This window comes from Antechinus flavipes, chromosome 4 (assembly GCF_016432865.1).
Source record: "Antechinus flavipes isolate AdamAnt ecotype Samford, QLD, Australia chromosome 4, AdamAnt_v2, whole genome shotgun sequence".
Taxonomy (NCBI): Eukaryota; Metazoa; Chordata; class Mammalia; order Dasyuromorphia; family Dasyuridae; genus Antechinus; species Antechinus flavipes.
Window position 1 is genome coordinate 180,819,471 of NC_067401.1, and position 26,031 is coordinate 180,845,501.

Genomic DNA, 26,031 nt, shown 5'->3' on the forward strand with positions numbered 1-26,031 from the left:
TGAAAAAATCTCAGAAGGTTAAATAAAAGGGAACTCTGAACCCTGAATCTTTGCAGATGTCTTAGAAGGACCTTGCCCACTGTTGAAGATATTTTCTTCTCAGTATAACCCACCTTTGCTATATCCCTTGCCCACTTGTCTGTCTTCCTAGCAAGCTGGCTTCTTAGTGTAATTAAATACTATTCTGTGCCACAAACCTCATGGCTGTATTCATTGGGGTTTGCAAATTTTTTTGCAAAGCCTACCACCAGCCAAGGGGATCCCACTGCTGTTAGGGAATCTCTTTCTCTCTATTCTCATACCTCACCAAAAGGAAAGAAGAATTAGGAAACAAATTTCAGGGCCCCTCAATGAACAAAAGAAAAGATCAACATTATTTCATTATTTATTCTGGTTGAGGAATGGGAGAAGTATAGAGAGAAATTAAATGCAAATCATAAATTTAAATTTATTTATTTATATTATCATATTTATACTATTCATTCATATTAATTATAATCCATTTATTCATTCATCATATATTTACTATGAACAAGGTACTGTTAATCTCTGAGGATACAATGATGAATACAATAAAGTACCTGTCCTCATGGAATTTACAATCAGAATTCTGAAAGTGGAGTCAAGCACTAAAAATTATTAACTACTTGACTTTGGATAAGGTGTTTCCTTTTTCTTGATCTCAGTTTCTCATAATATAAGGGGATCTGAATGTGATGATGTCTAACATCCATTATAACTTTAAAATTATGTGGCTTTAATTCTGATGAGGGTTATCTAGCATAATGATTAGAGAGCTGGTCTTGAAGTTAGAAATACCTGCTTCCAGTTGATATAAACTGTGTTCCCTTTAATCTTTGGGGGAAGGGTGGGAAAGGAATCTTGGGGGAAGGGTACTTCTGACTCTCAAACCCTCCTGGCCTGTACGAGGGGCCCACCCATTAATGAGGGAAACTCCCAGATAAGTAATCTCATTCAATTGGAAATCTCAGCCTGAGGCATAGCCAAGGCCTCACTATTGAGTTGAAGATTGGTTCCTCCAACTGCTCCCAGCTTGGGGCCAGGGCAAACCCGATAAAACTGAAGGCCTATCAATCCATTTCTGCTAATTCCTAATCAGGAGTTTTTTCACTAAGAAAGCTGTGTGTGTGTGTGTGTGTGTGTGTGTGTGTGTGTGTGTGTGTTTGTAAATAAATAAACTCATTCTTGCCACAAACCTCGAGTATTCATTGGGTTTTGCGAATTCTTTCACAAAGCCTGAGACTGGCCAAAGGAGATCCCATTGCTGTGGGAGGATCTCTAATCCCTCAGTTCTCACACCTCAACACAGTTCTATCTTAGATACTTACTAGTTGTGTGATTCTAGGCAAGTCCTCTAATCCACTTAACCTCTTAATGTCCCAAGGAAACTCTCTAAGATTATTAGTTACTATGAAGTGTTAGAGATTCATGATAGAAATTTACATACTGATTATTACCCCACACCAATGAAATCACAGATCTATACCCACCTTCCAAAAATTTTTTTAAAATTAAGGAGAGTTTTTATTTTCCCATCCCTCTGTTCCATACAATCCTTCTTTAAGTTTTTCCTTCTTTCTGGTAGAATATTTCCACCCAAAAGTCTCTTTGATGGGATTCTAATTGTTGCCCCCCAGCTCCAAACCTCATAGAAATCCTTAATCATGGACCTCACTAAAGCAACAAGCAAGTCAACATTCACTGTGACCACACTATTTGGTTTAAATATAATATAGAAATCAGCCAATAAAGTAATGCCAACAGGATGTTGAGCAGAAGGAACTTTCCCCACTATGGCACCTGTGCATTATCTCTCCTTCTGATGAGGTGCAAATGATGAGATGCGAGTTAAAGTATGGATTAGCTTCCTGGAGGGCCTTGGGATCAGTCAGAGTCAGGATTATTCAAAGTCCTTGGTCTTTGGGGGGAGAAGTGAAGGAGGCAGGCAAGTTGTCAAAGATGTATCCTGGATTCTGGAGTCCAGTCTCCAGTCCTCTCTCCTCCTTGTCCTGCCACCAAATAATCCTGACTTCTCTCCCTCAGCACTCTAATTCTTGCATATGATTACCTCACCACCAAGCATTCAGCAAGCCCCAATCATGAGGACTGGGGGCTTGTTGAATGCTTTGATAGCAGCAGAAGCAATTTCATCATCTAAATATATGCTTATAGAGCCATTATCTTACATCAAATATGTAATTAGCCTTAAGTGCTCTTTTGTCTGATTCAAGCATACCTTTTTCAGAGTTTCAGCCCTCTACATGCGAGAATAGAAAGAGATCCCCTAACAGCAATGGGATCCCCTTGGCTGGTGGCAGGCTTTGTGAAAGAATTCGCAAATCCCAGTGAACATAGGAACAAGGTTTATGGCAGAGAATGGTATTTAATTACACTAAGAAGCCAGCTTGCCAGGAAGACAGACTTCTTAGTGGGCAACACATATAGCAAAGGTGGGTTACTCAAAGAAAAGATCTTCAGCAGTAGGCAAGGTTCTGTTAGAATGTCTACAAAGATTCGGAGTTCAGAGTTCCCTTTTATTTAGCCTTCTGAGGCATTTTCAGGGTTTTCCCAGGCCTATGAGCTGGGAGCCATTCGAGGGACTAATCTTCTTTCTCATCTCTTCCTCTTCAGGAATCTTATGATGAAGAAAGGGAACTATTCCTACTTTAGGTATCAGTAATATAGAACTTAAGACTTTCTTTTCCAGGGGAAGTTAACTTTAAGTTACTTTAGTAGCTAAAAGATCATTAAATTAAGCTTTTTTGACTGACATTGAGGGCATCAGAGGGCAGGTTAAAAGAATTCCCTTTTCCCTATAATCATAGTAGGTAGCTCTATCTAACTCTAAACTCAACTTTCTCTAATGTAAAATCTTATAATTAACTACATGATTTTTGCCCAGAATCTCAGAAGTCAATTCAACTTAAAAAGATATTCATTTAAAGCTTACTATGTGCAAGGTACTAGAAATTTTAACACTTTAAGTGGTTTCTACCCTCAAAGAGCTGTTAGAACTAGAACGGAATTTAGAGATTATCTAGTCCAACCTGCTTTTTTATGTTGTGTGGGCATTGCTAGAACCCCTTTCCTAAATTAACCAATCAGAGACATCTTCAGGTACAAAGAAAAAGCAGGGAGAAGTCCAGATGCATCTGGGATTCATTCATATGCTCCTGAACCTGACCAGTAGGAAGTAGAACATCTGGTTAAATAGTAAAAGACCCAAGTCTTTTCATTAGATAGACTAAAAGGAAGTAACCATCCTTGACCAATGGTCTTCTTCTATCCCAATTGAGACTCATGCTAAGATGATACTCATGCCATGCTAAGATTCCTACTTACTCTGAATTTTAGCTTAAGGAGAATATCTCCTTCATTATTGTGGGTATTGAAGGGGAACAAGAAAGACCTGTAAATATCATACTTCCCATTCTCCCCAGCTATCACTGCTTTTGACGTTGTTAGAATTGTTTGTTTATGGAAGAAAGGGATTAAGCAGTGAGTTTTGAGGTGGGATAGGGTCTGATTCTTCATTGTACTTTTGGGAATAAATAGGTAAAAACAAACCAAAATATTTTATATAATCTCTTTCCCTCTCTTATCTTTCTCAGGATGACAGGTTCATAGATTTAGAGCTGGATGAAGCCTCAAAGACAATGAATTAAACTTCTTCTTCTTTTTTTTTTTTAAACAATTGAGGAATTTAAAGACCCAGAGAAGTTAAATGTCTTGTCCAAGGTAGCAAAATCCCTGAAATGCATTGAATGCAAGTGACAGAGAAGCCAGTTTTAGTTGAATATAAGGAAAAACATTCTGGAACTTAGAGCTAAGAGTAGACTGCCTTGAGAGGTACCAAGTCCCCTATCACTTCAGGTTTTTAAGGGGGTATCGAATAAATACTTGTCAGATATATTGTAGAAGGGATCCCTGTTCAGAGATAGATGGGACTAAATGGCATTCTATCTCTGACATTGGATAATTCTGTGATATTTAACAATTTTTAAAATCTCTCTGGACCTCAGAGTCCCTATCTGTAAAATGGAGATCTTACTTTTACATCCTTCCTCACAAGATTGTTTAGATGGAATACAATAGTATTTGTGAAAAGACTGGGGAGGTAATAAAGCACTATATAAAAATGAAAGGTGTCGTGATTCTTAAATGGTATTAATTAGGGGCTGAGGTAGAATTGGTTTTTATGTGGATAGAGATTCAATCTTACTAAAGGCTAAAAAATTTCTAAATATGGTTCATTGTGGACATAAGGAAAAAGAGATATTTTAGTCATTTTCCTTTCTATTTCTTTCTCTTTGAAGGACCTAAGAGGGTACATAGAGAAGTTCAAAATAACAGCTCTAGTAATCTGAGTTGCCTATCATGTGTAAAAGCCAGGAATGAAGACAAAGCAAAAAGAAATGCTGAAGGAAAGATAGATGAACTTCTTGTATCCAACCTTTCGCAGCAGCATCATTTGGTGCCACCATTTTCATGGCAAGACTTGAAAGAGGAATGGAACAGACCGTTATCACCCATTGTATTAGAGGAGGAAATAATCCCCCAAAATGATTCCAACGGCCTATTCTGCCCATCTTGCAATGCACTAGGAACTCAGCGAATCTGCAACAAAGAATTCAAATGGTGTACCCACAAGAACAAGAGTTGCCTCACTATCTACGGGAACACAAAAATGGGTATTTCTTTCAATCCTTACACTTCTTTGGGCCACTCCTGGGGAGAAGCTTACCCATGGGGGAATGAATAGTTTGTGGATAGATAAAGGGGAGGAAATTTAGGTATGTGCTGATAGGGGCAAGAGAGTAGGATAGAAAAAGTTGGGCTGGAAGAATAAAGCAGAATAGAAAGAGGAAAGCTGAATAAGAGAAGGAAATGGGATAGTGATAATAGTACCTTTGGAGAAGGTAGAAAGTAGGGAGGGTGGGGAAGTAACAGTAGTGGTCTGAGATCTTATACCTAGGTCAATTTTCTGACTTCCTGGGTATGTACTTAACTGCTTTAGAGAGTATATTATAGAGAACTTGCAGATATAAACTTAAGCTTTTCAGTTTCTTTCATTCTGGCAACATGGGAATCTTTTCTGGGTTTGAACAAGGATGGGAAGAAACAGTTGAGTTTTTTTTTTTTTGGGGGGGGGCGTGTTGATTTTAAAAACCAAACTCCCAAAAGAGAACTGAGAAAAACTGACTTTTGGGTAATTAATACCTATGCTTTTCTGCCTTTGTCCAGAAGAACAATCATTTCAGCACCATAGTTGGTGATTTGAGAACAATCCTATTGATACTTGGTTTATTAGAGAGACCAGAAGGATTATGAGGCTTATGTTAGAAAAATTCTGATAATGACTCTGAATTAAGCTTCCTAGGATGGAGAATTTTAATCAGAACTATTGTCTGAATTAGAAGGAAACTTAGAAGTCACACAATTCAGAACACGCCTGATAGAAAATTAGTGTATATGATATCTCTAACATGTATCCAATAATGATGGAGAACACACTATCTTGAGAAGCAACTCATTTGACATTTGGATAGTTCTAATTATTAGCAAGCTTTTTCTTATATTTTTTTATAAGGCTTTTTATTTTCAAAATATTTCAATTTCACCTTTGCAAAACCTTGTGTACCAAATTTTATCCTTCCATTCTTCTACTCCCTCCCCCAGATGGCAAGTATTCCAATATATGTCTTTTTTTATTATAGCTTTTTATTTACAAAACATATGCATTGGTAATTTTTTCAACAATAACCCTTGCAAAATCTTCTGTTCCAAATTTTTCCCTTCTTCCTCCCTTTTCCCTAGATGGCAGGTAGTCCAATACATGTTAAATATGTTAAAATATATGTTAAATGCAATATATGTATACGTATTTATACAGTTATCTTGCTGCACAAGAAAAATCGGATCTAGGAAAAAAAAACTGGTGAAGGAAAACAAAAATGCAAGCAAATAACAGAGTAAAAATGCTATGTTGTGGTCCATACTCAGTTCCCATAGTCCGCCCTCGGGGTGTAGATGGCTTTCTTCATTAATGAACAATTGGAAGTGGTTTGAATCATGTCCTTGTTGAAAAGGGCCACATCCATCAGAATTGATCATCGTATAGTCTTCTTGTTGCTGTGTATAATGATCTCCTGGTTCTGCTCATTTCACTTAGCATCAATTCATGTCTCTCCAGGCCTCTCTGAAATCATCTTGTTGGTCATTTCTTCTTCTTTTTTTTAATAGCTTTTTATTTACAAGATATATGCATAGGTAATTTTTGAGCATTGACAGTTGCAAATCCTTTTGTTCCAACTTTTTCCCTCCTTCCTCTCACCCCTTCCCCCAGATGGCAGGTTGACTAATACATGTTATATATGTTAAAGTATAAGTTAAATACAATATATGTATACATGTCCAAACAGTTAATTTGCTGTATAAAAAGAGTTGGACTTTGAAATAGTGTACAATTAGCCTGTGAAGGAAATAAAAAATGCAGGCAGACAAAAATAGAGGGATTGGGAATTCTATGTAGTGGTTCATAGTCATCTCCCAGAGATTTTCCTTGAGTGTAGCTGGTTCAGTTCATTACTGCTCTGTTGGAACTGATTTAATTCATCTTTATTGTTGAAGAGGGCTACATCCATCAGAATTGATCATCATATAGTAGTATTGTTGAAGTATATAATAATCTTCTGGTCCTGCTCATTTCACTCAGCATCAGTTCATGTAAGTCTCTTCAGGCCTTTCTGAAATCATCCTGCTGGTCATTTCTTACAGAATGATAATATTCCATAATATACATATATCACAATTTATTCAGCCATTCTCCAATTGATGGGCATCCACTCAGTTTCCAGTTTCTGGCCACTACAAAGAGGGCTGCCACAAACATTCTTGCACATACAGGCCCCTTTCCCTTCTTTAAAATCTCTTTGGGATATAAGCCTAGTAGTTTGTTGGTCATTTCTTACAGAACAATACTATTCCATAATATTCATATACCACAACTTATTCAGCCATTCTCTAATTGATGGAAATCCATTCAATTTCCAGTTTCTAGCCACTATAAAAAAGGCTGCCACAAACATTTCTGCACATATGGGTCCATTTCCCTCCTTTAAGAACTCTTTAGCAGATAAGCCCAGTAGAAACACTGTTGGGTCAAAGGGTATGCACAGTTTGATAACTTTTTGAGCATAGTTCTAAATTGTTCTCCAGAATGGTTGGCTCCATTCACAGTTCCACCAACAATGTGTCCCATTGTCCCAGTTTTTCCACACTCCCACCAACATTCGTCATTATCTTTTCCTGACATCTTAGCCAATCTGACAGGTATGTAGGTATCTCAGAGTTGTCTTAATTTATATTTCTCTGATCAATAGTCATTTGGAACACCTTTTCAAATGGCTAGTAATAGCTGCAATTTCTTTCTCTGAAATTCATATTTCTGTTCATATCCTTTGACCATTTATCAATTGGAGAATGGCTTGATTTCTTATAAATTTGAGTCAAATTTCTATATATTTTGGAAATGAGGCCTTTATCAGAACCTTTGGATGTAACAATGCTTTCCCAGTTGATTGCTTCCTTTTTATTCTTGTCTGCATTAGTTTTGTTTGTCCAAACCCCTTTTAACTTAATATAATCAAAATTATCTATTTGGTTTTCAGTTATTAATTCCAGTTTTTTTGGACACAAATTCCTCCCTTCTCCACAAATCTGAGCGGTAAACTATCCTATGTTCTTCTAATTTGTTTATAATATCATTCTTTATGTCTAGATCATGAACCTATTTTGACCTTATCTTGGTATACAGTGTTAGGTGTGGGTCAATGCTTAGTTTCTGCCAGACTAGTTTCCAATTTTCCCAATAGTTTTTGTCAAATAGTGAATTCCTATCCCAAAAGATGAGATCTTTGGGTTTGTCAAACATTAGATTGCTATAGTTATTTACTATTTTGTCCTTTGAACCTAACCTATTTCACTGATTAACTAGTCTATTTCTTAGCCAGTATCAAATGGTTTTGATGACCGCTGCTTTATAATATAATTTTAGATCTGGTACAGCTAGGCTGCCTTCATTTGATTTTTTTTTTTTTTTCATTAGTTCCCTTGAAATTCTTGACCTTTTGTTCTTCCATATGAATTTTGTTGTTATTTTTTTCTAGGTCAGTAAAATAGTTTCTTGGGAGTTTGATTGATTGGTATAGCACTAAATAAATAGATTAGTTTAAGTAGTATTGTCATCTTTATTATATTTACTCAACCTATCCAAGTCTTGATATTTTTCCAGTTGTTTAGATCTGACTTTATTTGTGTGGAAAGTGTTTTGTAGTTTTGCTCATATAGTTCCTGACTTTCCCTTGGCAGACAGATTCCCAAATATTTTATACTATCAGCAGTTATTTTAAATGGAATTTCTCTTTGTATCTCTTGCTGTTGGATTTTGTTAATGATGTATAAAAACGCTGATGATTTATGTGCATTTATTTTGTATCCTGCAACTTTGCTAAAGTTGTGGATTATTTCTAATATCTTTTTAATTGATTCTCTCTCTAAGTATACCATCATGTCATCTGCAAAGAGTGATAATTTGATTTCCTCATTATCTGCTCTAATTCCTTTAATCTCTTTCTTATCTTGTTGCCAAAGCTAGCATTTCTAATACAGTATTGAATAGTAATGATGATAATGGGCAACCTTGTTTCACTCCTGATCTTACTGGAAATGGTTCCAGTTTATCCCCATTACATATGATGCTTGGTGACAGTTTTGGTTTTAAATAGATGCTACTGCCTATTTTAAGGAAAAGTTCATTTATTCTTATACTCTCTAGTGTTTGGAATGGCTGTTGGATTTTATCAAATGCTTTTGCTGTATCTATTGAGATAATCATATGGTTTTTGTTAATTTGGTTATTGATATAGTCAATTATGCTAATAGTTTTCCTAATATTGAACCAGCCCTGCATTCCTGATACAAGTCCTACTTGGTCATGGTGTATTATCCTGGGGATGATTTTATCTAATCTTTTTGCTAATATTTTATTTAAGATTTTAGCATCAATATTCATTAGGGAGATTGGTCTATAATTTTCTTTCTCAATTTTCAACCCACTTGGTTTAGGTATCAGTACCATGTCTGTATCCAAAAAGGAATTTGGTAGGACTCCTTCAATTCCTATTTTTTCAAACAGTTTATGTAGTAATGGAGTTAATTGTTCTTTAAATGTTTGGCAGAATTCACATGTAAATCCATTTGGTTCTGGGGATTTTTCTTAGGGAGTTAATTAATAGCTTATTCTATTTCTTTTTCTAAAATGGGACTATTTAAATAATTTACTTCTTCTCCTAAATCTGAGCAATCTATATTTTGTAGGCATTCCTCCATTTCACTTAGGTTATCAAATTTATTGGCATAAAGTTGGATAAAGTAATTCCTAATTATTGTTCTAATTTCCTCTTGGTGGAAAGTTCTCCCTTTTCATTTTTAAGATGAATAATATGATTTTCCTCTTTCCTTTTTTAAATCAAATTAACTAAAAGTTTATCTATTTTGTTGGTTTTTTCATAAAACCAACTCTTAGTTTTATTTATTAAGTCAATAGTTTTTTTTTATTTTCAATTTTATTAATCTCTCCTTTTATTTTTAGAATTTCAAGTTTGGTATTTGATTGGGGGTATTTAATTTGCTCTTTTTCTAACTTTTTTAGATGGCAGTCCAATTCATTGATATTCTCTTTCTCTATTTTATGCAAGTAAGAATCTACAGATATAAAATTTCCCCTTATTACCACTTTGGCTGCATCCCATAAATTTTGGTATGTTGTCTAATTATTGTCATTCTCTTGGATGAAATTATTGCTGTTTCACCTATTCATTCTTTTTCATTAATTCCCTTGAAATTCTTGACCTTTTGTTTTTCCATATGAACTTTGTTGTTATTTTTTCTAGTTCATCAAAGTAGTTTTTTGGGAGTCTGATTGGTATAGCGCTAAATAAATAGATTAATTTAGGTAGTATTGTCATTTTTATTATATTTGCTCGCCCAATCCAAGAGCATTTATATTTTTCCAGTTGGTTAGATCAGACTTAATTTGTGTGGAAAGTGTTTTGTAGTTTTGCTCATAAAGTTTCTGATTTTCCCTTGGCAGATAGATTCCTAAATATTTTATACAATCAGTAGTTACTTTAAATGGGATTTCTTTTTGTATCTCTAACTGTTGGGTTTTGTTAGTGACATATAAGAATGCTGATGACTTATGTGGGTTTATTTTATACCCTGCAACTTTGCTGAAGGTGTGGAGTGTTTCTAATAACTTTTTAGTAGAGTCTTTGGGGTTCTCTAAGTATACCATCATATCAGCAAAGAGTGATAATTTGGTTTCCTCATTGCCTATTCTTATTCCTTTAATCTCTTTCTCAACTCTTATTGCCAAAGCTAGCATTTCTAATACAATATTAAATAGTAATGATGATAGTAGGCAACCTTGTTTCACTCCTGATCTTATTGGGAATGATTGTAGTTTGTCCCCATTACATATGATGCTTACTGTTGGTTTTAAATAGATGCTACTGATTATTTTAAGGAAAAGTCCATTTATTCCTATACTCTCAAGAGTTTTTAATAGGAATGGATGTTGGATTTTATCAAATGTTTTTTCTGCATCTATTGAGATGATCATATGGTTTTTGTTAATTTGATTATTAATATGGCCAATTATACTGATAGTTTTCCTAATATTGAACCAGCCCTGCATTCCTAGTATAAATCCTACTTGATCATGGTGTATTATCCTGGGGATGATTTTCTGTAGTCTTTTTGCTAATATCTTATTTAAGATTTTAGCATCAATATTCATTAGGGAGATTTCACCTATTCATTCTTTAGGATGAGATTGTTTAGTTTCCAATTACTTTTTGGTCTGTTTTCCTCTGGGTTTTTATTGAATGCAATTTTTGTTGCATTTTGATCTGAAAAAAATGCATTTACTATTTCTGCCTTTCTGCATTTAATTTTGAGGTCTTTATGTCCTCATATATGATCAATTTTTGTATAGGTTCCATGAACTGCTGATAAGAAAATTTACTTTTTAGTGTTTCATTCAATTTTCTCCAAAGATCTATCATACCTAACTTCTATAGTATTCTATTTACCTTTTTAATATATTTTTTATTTATCTTGTGGTTTGATTTATCTAGTTCTGAGAGAGCAAGATTGAGATCTCCCACTAGTATAGTTTTGCTATCTATTGCTTCTTGCAGCTCTCTTAACTTCTCCTTTAGGAATTTCCATGCTATACCACTTGGTGCATATATATTTAGTATTGATATTGCTTCATTATCTATGGTACCTGTTAGCAAGATATAGTTTCCTGCCTTATCTCTTTTAATTAGATCAATTTTTGCTTTTGCTTGATCTGAGATGAGGATGGCTACCCCTGTTTTTTTTTACTTCACCTGAAGCATAATAGATTCTACTCCAGTTTTTTACCTTTACTCTGTATGTATCACTCTGCTTTAAATGTGTTTTTTGTAAACAATATATTTTAGGATTCTGACTTTTACTCAAGTCTGCTATCCACTTCCACTTTATGGGAGAGTTCACCCCATTCACATTTATGGTTAAAACTAACTAATTCTGTATTTACGTCATCTTATTATCCCCAGATTATACCTTTCTCTTTCCTTTCCCCCTTTCTCTCCTCCCCAGTATCTAATTTATGAGCACCACTTATCTCAAGCAGTCCACCTCCCTTTAAAATCTCTTTAAAGTTCCTCCCTCTTTCTTATACCTTTTCCCTACTACTTCTGTTTTCCCTTCTATTTAGCCTACTCCTTACCTTTTTGCCTTTCCTCTCCTACTTTTAAATAGAGAGCAGGTTCTCTATAAACCAAATACATCTGATATTTTTCTTTGAGTCAAATCTGATGAGAGTAAGATTCAAACAATGTTCATCCCTCTCCATTTTTTCCCTCACATGTAATAAGTTTCCTTTGCCTTTTTGTGAAATATAATTGTCCTCATTTTATCTTCACTCTTCCCTTATTCTGGTACCATTCCCTTTTTATTTCTAATTCCTTTTTTTATATTATAAAGGTAAAATCAAATTATACATGCATTCTCTAAGTGTACCCATAACAGAAATACAGTTCTCAAGAGTTCTTTTACTGTTTTATACTTCTCTTGAGTTCTATATTTGGAGGTAAAATTTTATTGTTTAGCTCTAGTCTTTTCATTTGAAATAAATGGAATTCACCAATTTCATTGAATGCCCATCTTCTTCCCTGGAAGAAAATGCTCATTTTAGTGGGGTAGTTTGTTCTTGACTGAATTCCAAGTTCTTTGCCTTTTGGAATATCAGATTCCAGGCCCTTCCATCCTTTAAGATAGAAACTGGTAGATCGTGGGTAATACTTATTGTGGCTCCTTGGTATTTGAATTGTTTCTTTCTGGCTGCTTGTAATATTTTTTCCTTAGTCTTATAGTTCTTAAATTTAGCCACAGTATTCTTGGGAGTTTTAATTTTGGTGTCTCTTTTAGGAGGTGTTCGGTGAATTCTTTCAATGGCTATTTTACCTCCTGAATCTATGACATCAGGGCAGTTTTCTTTGATGATTTCCTGAAAAATAGTGGCTAGGCTCTTTTTTCATCATGGTTTTCAGAGAGTCCAATAATCCTTAGATTGCCTCTTCTAGATCTATTTTTCAGGTCAGTTTTTTTTCCCCCAAGTATAGGTATTTTACATATTTTTCTATTTTTTTCTTTTTTTCTTTTTTTTGGTTTTGCTTGACTGATTCTTGATGTCATTCATTTCCACTTGTTCAGTTCTGAATTTTAGCGAATTATTTTCTTCATTTACTTTTTTTTTTCTTACTTCTTTTTGTATTTGTCCAATTGAGTTTTGAAATGAGTTGTTTAGTTCTATGGAATTTTTTTCCATTTCATAAATTCTGTTTTTTATGGAGTTATTTTCTTTTTCTATTCCACAATTTCTGTTTTTCTGGAAATTATTTACCATTTTCATTTCACAAATTCTGTTTTCTTGGGAGTTATTTACCTTTTCCATTTCACAAATTCTGTTTTTCAGGGAGTTGTTTTATTTTTCCTTTTTATCAAATCTATCTTTTAATGCGTTATATACCTTTTTCAAACCCTCTTTCAGAATTTCCCTTTCCTTTCCCCATTTTTCTTCTAGCTCTCTTTTGAGATCCTTTTAACTTTCTTCTAGGAGAGTCTTGTGTAATGGGAACCAGGTTATATCACTTTTTGGAGCTTCATCTGGACATGATCTGCTTTTAGTCTCCTCAGGGTTTGAAATCTGTTCTTCTCTTTCACCACAAAAACTATCTATGGTTAGAATTCTCTTTGATTTTTTACTCATTTTTTTTTTTTTTTAAAGTTGGGATCTGCTTTTTAGGCAAGGGAGGTTTTCCAAGTTTCTTCTACAAGTGGCTGCCAAGCTGCTGCAGCTGAGTTGGGATTGTGCTGATTCACTCTCAGAGCTAGGTAGGTGTGGCCAGATTCAGTGAGACTCTAGCCCTTCAGGGTTTACTATTTGCCTTTTGTGTTTGTGTTGGATGTTTTATAACTTCTTTGCTGATCTACTGGCTTGCAGCCAGGGCAGAGTAGCTAACACTGGTGTAGATTCCTCCCTGTAGTTTCTCTCTTGTGTGCAGTTTGCACTGCCCTGTGGAGACCTCACCCTGCCTGGGGTCTGCACAGTGTGTGTGCCAGCCTTCATGTTTTGCCTCCCTGCCTGAACCTGGCCACCTCCCTCTGTGCCTCACTAAAACAGATCTTTTCTGGTGATCTTCAAAATTATCTTTTTAAATAATTTGCTGTACTCCCAATATTTGTGGATTCTGCCAGTTCAAAACCAATTCAAAGGCTGAATTTTCTAATTTGTTGTTGGTCATAAAAAAGATCAAAAAGAAGAATGTGCCATCTTGCTTTTGCCCCCAGCTTTTTCTTACGTTAAACCAAAATCTACCCCTAGTTTTGTCTTCTGGAACCAAATAGAATAAATCTAATTCCTTTTCTATATGAGCCTATCTAATATCTAAATGTAAATGATGCATCTATCTCTTCACTCTTAATTTGTTATAAACTGACCTGGCCCTCAATTAATCCTTATATGTCATGATCTCCCAACCATTTTCTTCTTAAAGGCACTTAAGAGTGCCTTAGGTAGGCACTCTACCTAAAATGTGACATTCAGCACTAAACACAGTAGTTTTTTGACCAGAGCAGAATTATAGATCTATGGCTTCCCTGGTTTCTGACTGGATCTTTCTCAATGTAGCTTACACATATTGGCTTTTTTGGTTACCATGTAATATAATTTAGCTTATAGTTCACTAAAACCCCAGGTCTCTTTCATATGAATTGCCATTTAGCCACTTCACCATTTTATTCCAATCACTGAAAAAATGTTAAACAGCATTAGGGACAATTATTTCTATTTTAGACACTTTCCACTCAAGATTTTTCAAATTGACAGAAAGTCATTAATGACAAATCTAATCATACAGCCATTATATTCTACATAGCTATATTCAACCTAGAAGTAGCCCACATATCCCCAGGAAGGCTTAGGAGATATTAGCAAACACTTGGAAATGTAGTTAACTATAATTTCAATACTATGTCATACTGTCATAGTATGAATAATTCTTTCAAAGAAGAAAATGAGGTTAGTTTGACCTGGTCTATTCATAATGAAGCCATGTTAACTTTTGATCACTACTTCCTTTCCTGGATATTCAGTAATCATTTCTATAATGATAGTTATAGGGGTTTGACCTGTGATTTCATTGGCATAAGAAAATGAGGAAATTGTTAGTTTTCAAGAGTAGTCTAGTACACTCAGAAGCTAAGTTACTTTCCAAAGGTCACAAAGACTGTATATATCAGAAGTAGGAATTGAATATAAATCTTTTTGGCTTCAAGGGTGGCTTTTTATCCACTACACCATATACTTCTCTTTATTAATGCATTTTAAGCCTTTTTTCTTCCTTCTCTTATTCCCTCCCTCCCTCTCTCCTTCCTTCCCCTTTCCTTTCCCCCTTACTTTCCTCCTTACTTTCTCCCTTCCTTTCCCCTTCCTTTCCTCTCCTCTCCTTCTGTCTATCTTTCTAGCTATCTTTCTTTTCTCTGGAAATAGAAGTTACTTGCTATAGTTTGCAGACCCCCCCTTTACCCTTAAAAAAGGGACATTTGCCTTTCTGAAGTCTTATGACATCTGTCTTATTTTCAGCAATCTTCAAGGATCACTGACTGGCTTCAGGGATCATATTTCCAGTTCATTTAATAACCTATATAATTCATATAGATGAGATAATTGGAATTCATGAAGAGCATTCAGTTGCTCTCTTACTATGTCCTTTATATTGAGTTTCATTTTGGTTTCAAGAAGAGAAATACAATCTTATTAATCATACAACCTTATTAATCTTTGTTAGATATACTTCATCCCTGACTTTAAATTTGCCATTTATTTATTTTAAGCTGTGATACAGAAATCCAAATCCTGTTCTCAAACTCCATCTTCTTAATTTCACTAATTTTCTTTTATTTTCTTAATTTCTCTTCTTTAATAAGCAGCAGTGATGAGAATACAACCTATGAAAACCTATGAAAACATAACCTTAAAAAATTTTTTTAAATCTAGAATTTCATAATCTTCAGGAATACTTTCTAGGCTCTTTCCTGAGAAAGTGAGCAAAATTCTGTTCCCATGATCCCCTTATTCTCTTCCAAGAGAAGGATGCTATTTTTCATTGTATATTCTATGTGATCAAGATTGGCCATTACAAATTCTTGGAATTTGGCTATTTTTTGTACTCTTAAAAATTGTTATCTTTGCAAATATTTGTATCCATTTACTTCACATTACAGAATTTTACTTAGATTTTTCCATGTTTCTCTGAATCCCTTATATTCACCATTTCATACAACAAAATATTTGGTTACCATTTGGTTATCAGATACCACAATTTGTTACTTCTAGGTTGTAGAGCCCCTACTTTTTTCATTGCTACTCTAATTTCAATAATAATCAAGCAATATTATAATTTCTTCCAAGATAAATGAAACAATCCAGATCTCTGCCTATATTATTATTATTATTTGTATTAGAATGTCTGTCTTCCCTGAGCACCCCCATCTTGACTGTTTCAAATTTTTTGTCATCTTCACGAGTTTGATAGTTGTGAAAATAATAGATAATAACTAAACTTATTTAGCTCTTATAAGATTTGTTTATTTGAGGGCTTTACAAAATGATTTACATTTTTTCCTCACAACCCTGTGAAGTAGGTGCTATTACTAAATCTGAAAGTGATTTATCCAGTCTGAGACAGGATTTGAATTCATCTTCCTAATGGCTTCTCAGAAAAAAAAAAAAAAACATACTTGTTTTAATTTGATTTTTCTCTTATTACTGCTTTGGAGTTATTTGTCAAATAGTAGTTGGTTTTGTCACATTTTTCAATATTCTAAACTCCTTCCACAAGTCAGTATTCCTCTCTGTCTCTTCAGATATTTTTTCCTTTGCTCTTACTTTGAAGTTACTCTTTGGTATTTTTAAAGGGAAACTCAATTCTCCCTGATGAGCTGTGGAATTCTTCTGCCCTCAACCTTTGCTTTTCCTTCTGTTTTTCTTTTTCTTTACTTTAAAATGTAGGCAGTTGGGTTTAAATGACTTGTCAGGGTCACACAGCTAGTAAGTATAGTTTTGAACTCAGGTCCTTTTTGAGTTTCTTCAGGACAGGTGCTTTATCCCTTGTGCCACCTTATCTTTTTTTGCCTTCCGTTGAAGAAGGAAGACCAATTTATTCTTTCAGCATAGATAATAACAGTTACTTGACCATGGCAGAAAGACAAACATTGCTGAATTCCCAGAAATCTGATCTTCACTTTATTGTTAAGGAATACATAGAAATAGAACATAAGAGTTGGAAGCACCTTCAGAAATGATCAAGATCAATCCTACCTGAGCAAGAATCACTGCTAGATATCTCTCTTAAATAGCTGTGTAATTTCTCCTTGAATATCTCTAGTTAGGGAGAACCCACTGAGATTTTCCCTCTCCTTGCTTAATCCCTTTCTCCTTCCTCTCTCCCGGGCACATCACATTTAGATATTTTTATTTTAAAATGTTTCTTAACATTGAGGGAACTCTATTTTTCTGCAACTTTTACCTATTGCTCCTCTGAGACTGAAAAGAATAAATTTAATTTCTCTTTAATATCCTTGAAGTTAGATCTCATATCCTTCCCATCTCCCATTTGCTCTCTACTTTGGGACATTTTGCCTTTTTTAATATTGCTTGATTTTATTAATTTTTTTGGCATCTATGTCATACTGTAATGCCAGAGAAACTGAGGCAGGAGAGAGATTAGAGAGTTTTTAATATTTTATTAATGGGAGAGTAAGATTGACTGGACAGGACTCTCGTCTCAAATTATCCAGTCAGACAGAGATAAAGATATACTGGGACCAAGGAATTCATGTTGGTCCCAGGGCTGGAGGAGTCCAGCATATAACTGCCAGCCGCCATACTCCAGCAAATGAATGGAGGAACCCCAACTTCTTAAATACCTTTTCTCTGAACAAAGGAAGGGATGAGAAGTGCGGGAAAGTCCCTGTCCAGCTGGAAAAGGCTATAAACCAAAAAAAAAAAAACCCAGAGACATGATGTCTGAATACCCAGAGATAAAGATGTCAGTGAAATATCTTGGAATATTTTAAAGGGATATAATAAATTCTTGAGGACAGAAGATAATCAGGAGGTCTATTCTCTTGTTTATCTTATTTGGGCTAACAATTTATAACCTTAGAGTAATTGGTCCTCAGCCTTCATGGACCAGAGGGAGATTTACAGCTTAGGGGAGTAATTAGGGAGACTGAGACAAGGGAAACTTGTACAAGGAAACTGAGTCAGAACAGTTAAAGAGAACTGTGGCATAACAATACTTCATTTCTTTTCCATAGAAATTTGTCCATGTGGGCCTCATCCTGCTGTGTTTATGCAGTTGATTTTTGTTTTTTATGGGATTTTATATTTATTTCTATTAATTTTCACTTGATCAGATACAGTTCAAAGTTCTAGCATATTGATAAATTTTTGATTTTTTGATGACAAGAAGCTCACAAAGGCACATTGACAAAGCAAACTTTCAAAAGAAGCAGTAACGTACTTTTTGTGAAGCTGATATTAAAAAATGTCAAAATACGAGACATTTAAATCAATTTCACCATCATCTTTGTTCTGTCTTATATTTCTCAAGGTCCATATCTTCTGGTAAGCAATGTCAGAGACTGAGCTCCTTTTTCTGTCTGTGATAATTTTTTCCTGCAATAACACTGTAATAAACAGATGGTATGCCTTCTTTGGTGCAGCTGGTACTGACTGGAGGGACTCAATAGCTCTCAAACCCTCAAGCTCACAAAGTTGCCTTCAAGACTGAAGATATCCTTTTCAGTCCATCTTAAGGTTCTTATTGGGTCACCTATCCTCAGGGAAAGAAGCAATATAGAAGAGGTAATCATAGGCTTGAGAGCCATGCCCAAACTCATTTAGTTGAACCCTTGAACCTAAGTCTCTTGAATTTTGGACCAGTGCTTTTACCATTGAGCCCAATCTTTCTCTTAATTTTCATTTCTCTTATTTCATTTTCAAAGCATTTTCCCAAACAAATATTTTAGGTTTGATTTTCCCTTATTTGAAATCATGTGCCAGATAAAACTTATGGAGTTTTAGAGGGCAGGAAATAAGAATATAGGGCTTATGACATAGTTGACCTGTGGCCCCATTGAGATGAAATAATGTTTGTTTTCAGACGGATCATACCATTTAGAGGTGTAAGAAACACTTAAATTTCTCAGGCTGGATTTGAATTCAGGTTCTAGCAACCAAATCTGCCATTTTATAGATTAGAAAAATGAGGCAGAGAAATTGAGTGACTTATTCAAGGTCACAACTCGGAAGTACTGCTTGGATACAAAGTGAGATTCTCTGATTCCAGATGCATTGTTCTTTCAATACTACCACTTTGTCTCTGACTTAAGTTAGGAAAATTTACTACAAAAAATGCAACCCCCAGCTAACCGATAAACTGGAGTATGATTATGACTCATAAACAGAGTGGTAATTTGTTTCATAAAACAAATCACTAGGTCACGGTGCCTGGTGAGCCACTCTACATAATCAAAGGAATTGAATTAATTTGATATAGAACACTATGAAAGTACTTTGGAAAGTAGAAAGCCCTGTAAAAATGAGTGACAGAATTATTATTGTTTGTATGGCACTAGAATTGAAAGTGATAGTTTAAGGTTAGCCTTTAAAAACATTGTATTTAGATAATGATTTAAGACAGAAAACAATTTCAGTATTTTGATGGATCAGTAATATTATTGATAAAGAATCTCCCTTCTGGGTCAGCTTAGATAGTATCACAGATAGAGCACTGAGACTGGCGTCTGAAGAACTGAATTCAAATTTGACCTCACACACTTACTAGACACTGGGCAAGTCATTTAATGTCTCAATTGTAAAATGTGGACAATAATAACACCTTCTTCCCAGGGTTATTTTGATAAAGTGAGATAACATTTGTAAAATGCTTAGCACAATGTCTGGTGTTTAGAAAGCATATATAAATATTTATTTCCTTCCCTACTTTCAAGGATAATATATTGTGACATATTCACAGGTACCCCACCAATATTCAAGATTATTATTATTTAGTCTCTTTGTGATCCAAATTTGGGGATTTCTTGGCAGAGATACAGCTTGGAGTGTTTAACTATTTTCTCTCCAGCTCATTTTACAGATGAGGAAACTGAGGCAAACAGGGTTAAGTGACTTGCTGAGGGTCACGGAGCTAATAAGTATCTGTTAACAAGAATCTGATGTAGGATTTGAACTCAGGTCTTCCTGATGCCAGGACTGGGAGTCTTTCCCTGTGCCACCTACCTGCCCAATAACTGAAGAGACTTTTTCTATTTTATACATAAATCTCTTGACACTGTGTAGGTAACAAAGAAACATACTGGCTTTCTATTAATTACCCTTGTTTTTTGTTTGTTTGTTTTGTTTAGGTAATTGGAGTTAAGTGACTTGCCCAGGGTCAAGTGGATAGGAAGTATTAAGTGTTGGGAGGCCAGATTTGAATTCAGGGCCAATACTCTATCCACTATGCTCTCTAGCTGCCCCAGTTATCCTGGTGAAGAAACAAAAATCTCAGCATCATGTAGTCAGTCTATTAGAATTAAAGGTATAATCTTGCAATTATCATCATAATTATGCAATTGCAAGTAGAATGGTATCCTTAAGCATCTGACATAATAATGCTACTACATAGCATTATTATGTAATAGTGAGAGAGACACAGAGGCAGAGAAGCTGGGGGAGAGAGAGGGAGAAGGAGAGGCAGAGGCGGAGAGGCAGAGGCAGAGGGAGAGAGGGGAGATATTTAGATAGCAGATATGATCTGGTGGCTTTTAAATATGGTATTCTCACAATAAATCCAGGTAGTTATTTTAGATTCAGTATATACATGTCAAAACTTGCAGATAGGAACAGAATTGTTTCATCTCAGGGAAACAAGTTCAGTGACCCTTCTTATAGTAGTGATGGTGTGTGTGTGTTATGATGTAGTGATCAGTGTTGTTCAAACATTTCTATTTGTTTTTCATATAGCTATTGATTTGTTGCTCAGATAGGTTTCCCAGTACAAGCCTTCCTCCTCCCTGAGAAATAGTTAAAGGCCTTTTTCTCAGAGTCCTTTGTCAGAGAGTGATTCTAGCCTAATCCCTCAATATTAGATCTATGTCTCTTCCTGGCCTCACGGGTCTCTGTCCAACTCTGTTTCCAGTAAACATATCCTGACTAACAGATGTGGTAGTTAAGACTCATTATCAAGATAAACTAAATGTGTAAAACACTTAGAGGAAAAGACTTCAGGCTACAGTGAAGAATTCAAATTTAGGAGGACAATCTTGGGATGGTAAATGTATTTCTAGAAGCATAACCTCTGATTCCAAATAAAGTGTTATCTTCTTTGTTTGTGGTTACCTTTGGTAGTAATCTCTGGATGTACTTCTACTTTTCCAGCTTTACATGGCTTCTTATAGTTTAACTTTCTTCAGTTTAATGCATTTTCTCTTCATTCCATCAGAAGATGGATGTTCTCTTTGAAGCTTTTTCCTAGGCTCATTGCTTACTCTTAAAAATGTTATCCAGAGGATATGTTCTGTAGTGATAAAATACAGTTTTCTTTTCTGAGTTACTCTGTAGACTTATTTGTTCCTCATAGGGACCACATGACTTGGCTACTTTTTATAGTTAAACAACTTTGTATTTGCTCTCTATTCTGTGATTATGTTGATGAAATTCTGAATTCCTTACACAGTGTAATACATAAAATGTAATCTCAAGGCTGCCCAGTGACACCTTTAAAAAAAAATTCTGTTCCAAGTTCTTTTCCTCCTCCTAGCCATTTCCCACAATTGCAAAAGTATTACAAAAGTAAGCAATATACTATTTATACATGTGAAGTCATGTAAAACATATTTCCATGTTATCCATATTGCAAAAACCCCTAAAACAAAACAAGAAAAATAAAGTGAAAAAAACATGCTTCAGTCTGTACTCAGTTCATCAATTTCCTCTTTGGAGGTGGATAGCATTTTTCAATCTGAATCCTTTGGAATTGCCTTAGATCATTGTATTAATCAGAGTAGCTAAGTTTTCCACAGTTAATTATCATTACAATATGGCTATTAGTGTGAATGATGTTCTCTTAGTTTTGCTTATTTCTCTTTAGGTCTTCAACAGTTGTCATTTTCCTTTTCTGTCATGTAAGCCAATCTGATGGTTGTAGGATAGTACTCAAGAGTTATTTAAATTTTAATTTCTCTAATTATTAGTGTTTTAGAGCATTTAAAATTATAATTATTGGTAATTTAATTTCTTCTCAAAACTTTATATTCTTTGACTATTTATCAATTGATGAGTAGCTCTTATTTTTATAAATTTGGCTCAGTTCCTTATATATTTATGAAATTAGACCTTTATCTAATTAAAGAAAGAGATCTGCTATAAAAATATTCTACCCTCCTAGGTTCCTGCTTTCTTTCAAAATTTGGCTGCATTGGTTTTGTTTGAGCAAAAACTAACTTAATATAATAAAAATTAACCACTTTATATAATTCCCATGATCTTTTCTATCACTTATTTAGTCATGAACTCTTCACCTATCCAGAAATCTAACCATTTTTTCCCGTACTATCTTAATTTGCTTAGGATATCATTCTTTTTATCTCTCTTGTCATGTGCCTGTTTTTACCTTTTCTTGGTATATGATTTGAGATGTTAGTCTGTGCCTCGTTTATGCCAGACTGCTTTCTAGTTTTCCCAGCAGTTTTTATTGAATAATGAGTCCTTGCCCCCAAGCTTGAACCTTTGTGTTTTTAAAAAGTAAGTTACCAGGGTTAATAACTTCTGTACCTTATGTACTTAATCTATTCCACTGATCAACAAATCTTTATCTTTTTCAGTGCCATGTTATTTTAATATTACTGCTTTGTCATGTAGTTTGAGATCTGGTACTGCTAAGCTTGTTTTCTTTCCTTTGATTCTTTTTTTTTTTTTTTTTTTATTCTTGACCTGTCGTTCTGCCAGATGAATTTTATTATTATTTTTCTCTAACTCTATAAAATAATTCTTTGGTAGTTTGGGTATAATACTGAATAAGTAAATTAATTTAGGTAATATTGTCACTTTAATTATATTGATTCAACCTACCCATGAGTAATTATTATTTCTCCAGTTGTTTAAATGATTTTTATTTGTGTAAAAAGTGTTTTATATTTGTGTTTATATAATCTTGTGTGTTTCTTGGCAGGTAGACTCCCAAGTATTTTATGTTGTTTTCAATTATTTAAATGGAATTTATTCCCCTGTATCTTCCTGCTGGATTTTGTTGGACCATATAGAAATGCTTACTTTTTAAGTTCATTTTTTATTGTGCAAGTTTGCTGAAGTTGCCCCACTGGTTTGCCCCAGTGAGATCTGAAAAGTTGCAAATGTTCTGAAATGAGTCATTTCTTATCATATTCTCAGTACAAACAACTTTTGATTCTTTCTAAATTCCTGATAGCATGAAAACAGTGGCTAGCTAGGAGGTTGGGTCTGGAGTAGAGGGTCTGATTCAAGAAGACCTCTCTTCCTGGGTTCAAATCTAGCCTTAGACACTTACTAGATGTATGATCCTGAAAACATCACTTAACCCTGTTTGCCTCATTTTGAAAATGAGCTAGAGAAGAAATTGGCAGACCACTTCAATATCTTTGCCAAGAACTCCAAAAGTGGTCATGAAGAATCAAACAAGATTGGAAAAAGATTAAATAATAGCAAACACAACATGAAAGCAATAGACTTTAATCTATTGTGGCTTAGATTTTTCAATTTTCAATTTGATAACAGTTTTGAAGTCTTCATTTATAGTTTTACTATAGTTTGAAGTTTTAATTATATTTGTTTCTTGATCTTTTTTTATGACCTGATCCTCCCCTCACTTTGGTTAAATAATATTGATGACAATTTTTATGCTGCATTTTTTCATTGATGGCATGCTAGATTAAATTTATATTCATTGTTTATCTTATCCTTTCATTGATATGAAACTTTAATACTTTGAAGACTGGTATTTCATGATTTGAAGCCATATAGCATGCCTGGAAGCTAAAAAGAGAGGCCTCTGTTTCAGGGAAATGTTTGGGATCCTTAACAGTGCTGTTGTAAGGATTAAATGAGAATAATAGGAATTTTGTAAACTTTAAAGCTCTAATATGTGTTGACAATTATTATTATTACTAATATGAAAAGCTTTATACAATTTTCTAAATGCATCATAGCCTATACTTTTAATCTCATTACATTTCAGGACTAGTTCATTTTGCCTATTTGTGGCATCTACTAAAGATACTTGGAAATACTTCCAGTCTAGTTTCAGATCACCACAATAAAGTGAATGATGCAAAAAAGTTTTTTTTGTTTTTCAATACATAAACAAGTTATATTTACACTATTACCATAGCTTATTAAGTGTGCAGTAGTATATATCTAAAATGTACATACTTTTATTAAAAAATACTTTATTGCTAAAAAATCATCGCCTGAGCCTTCAGCAAGCAATAATCTTTTTGCAGGTGGAGGATCTTGACATGATGTTGATGGCTACCGACTGGTTAGAGTGGTGGTTGCTGAAGGCTGGGATAGCTGTGACAATTTTTAAAATAAGACAACAATGAGGTTTGGCTCATTGATTGATTCTTCCTTTCACTTGAACACTTAGAGGCCTTATAGCATTATTAATTGGATTAATTTCAAAATTGTTGTGTCTGAGGGTATAAGGAGGCATGAAGAGATGGGGAAAGGCTTATTGGTGGAGCAGTCAGAACATATATAACAGTTTTGATTAAATTTGCCATTTTTTATGGGTGTGGTTCATGTCACCCCAAAACAGTTATAATAATATCAAAGATCACTGATCAGAGAACATCATAGTAGATATAATAGTAAAGAAGTTTGATATATTGTAAGAGTTACCAAAAATGAGACACACTGTATTAGTACTTGAAATTGCAAAAAATGGTGCCACTAGACTTGCTTGATGGATTCAGCTGCATATCATAGTCTTGACAATAGGCATTCTTCAACCATTTGGTTTTTTATGTACATAATTAGGCTTAAACTCTTTTGGGTGATTATGTATTTTATTTAGCTTTGTAGTATTCTGGGGATTAGTGCTAGCAGTCTAATGCTGTTACAAATGGTATTTAAACTGTCTCACTACTTAGAGGTAATACTTTTTCAATTAGAACTTCATTATGGAGAATGTCTAACAGAATGCCAAATACACTTGGTAAACATTTGTTCATATGTTTATGTTTTACTTTATATGATGCAGAAGGTCATGGGAAAAAGTTATTTCTGTTACATCTTTCAAGGAATCTTGCATGACTAACACATGCATGAAGATATCTTGAAGGTGAATCTTTAAGGTTCTCTTTTATTCTATGGTAAAAAACCCAGTTGCACAAATAGTGGGATGTTGTGTTCCTTGTATCTTCTAGTTAATTATGTGACTATAAAGTTGTGATCTCCTATAGAATGAAATGGATAAAAGTCTATTTCATTCTCATACAAGACTATTCTTGTGTGCAAGATTATTGTAACTAAAATTAGTCTTATAAAAGGAATAGTTCAGTTCAGCTGGGATGTAGAAAATGTGAATAGGAATAGTATGAGATAGGGCAGGGCTATTAAATTCTAGAGTCAGAAACTTAAACTTCTTTTAGCAAGCTACGAAACTTGTTCCTTGGAGAAGCTTAAAATAAACAGAGACCTCAAGATCCTCAGAGTCTCTGAGGATATGGGAAATAACAAAGTTTCACAGAATGACTTAAATGAAATTAGGGATATAAAAATATAACTCATTTCTGTTTTTTTGCAGGTGATTCTTACTATGACATAATAATGAAGAGATGTGGCACTGAAGAAGATTGTCAAGGAGAAATTAAAACTTTATATGGTTTTCCCTTCTTGATTAAGGAGAAGATCTGTGTGAATGCTAAAGCCCTTGAGGAATCCAGAGGTCCAATTTTACTCTCCATTCCAGCTCTACTGGTCATCCTTCCATGGATGTTGGCTTTTCTTAGTAAACTTATGACAGATCATTTCCCTCTCTAGCCAGTCAGCCAGAACCAGCATTTTTTAATGAGAATATCATCTTTTTAAAAAAATTAACATCTACCATTTTCACTGACAGTTTTGATTTTCTGTTTCGTGTTCTAGAAATTATTTACTCAGTTTTTTTTCCATTTCATTCTCTTAAAGCAAAAGACTCTGTATGACCTTCATTGTAGAAATGTGAGATCAATTCTTTGTATTATACTTAGTTTCTTCCTATAAAAATTGAGACAATAAAAAATTGA

The 26,031-nt window shown here is 34.4% G+C and overlaps 1 long non-coding RNA gene across 1 annotated transcript; it reads left to right on the forward strand.

The window, feature by feature from the left end:
* Positions 1-2,647: 2,647 nt before the first annotated feature.
* LOC127560795 (uncharacterized) lies at positions 2,648-26,031 on the forward strand. Its single transcript, XR_007953407.1, has 3 exons — positions 2,648-4,712; positions 24,244-24,346; positions 25,551-26,031. It is a non-coding gene; the product is annotated as an uncharacterized LOC127560795 (long non-coding RNA).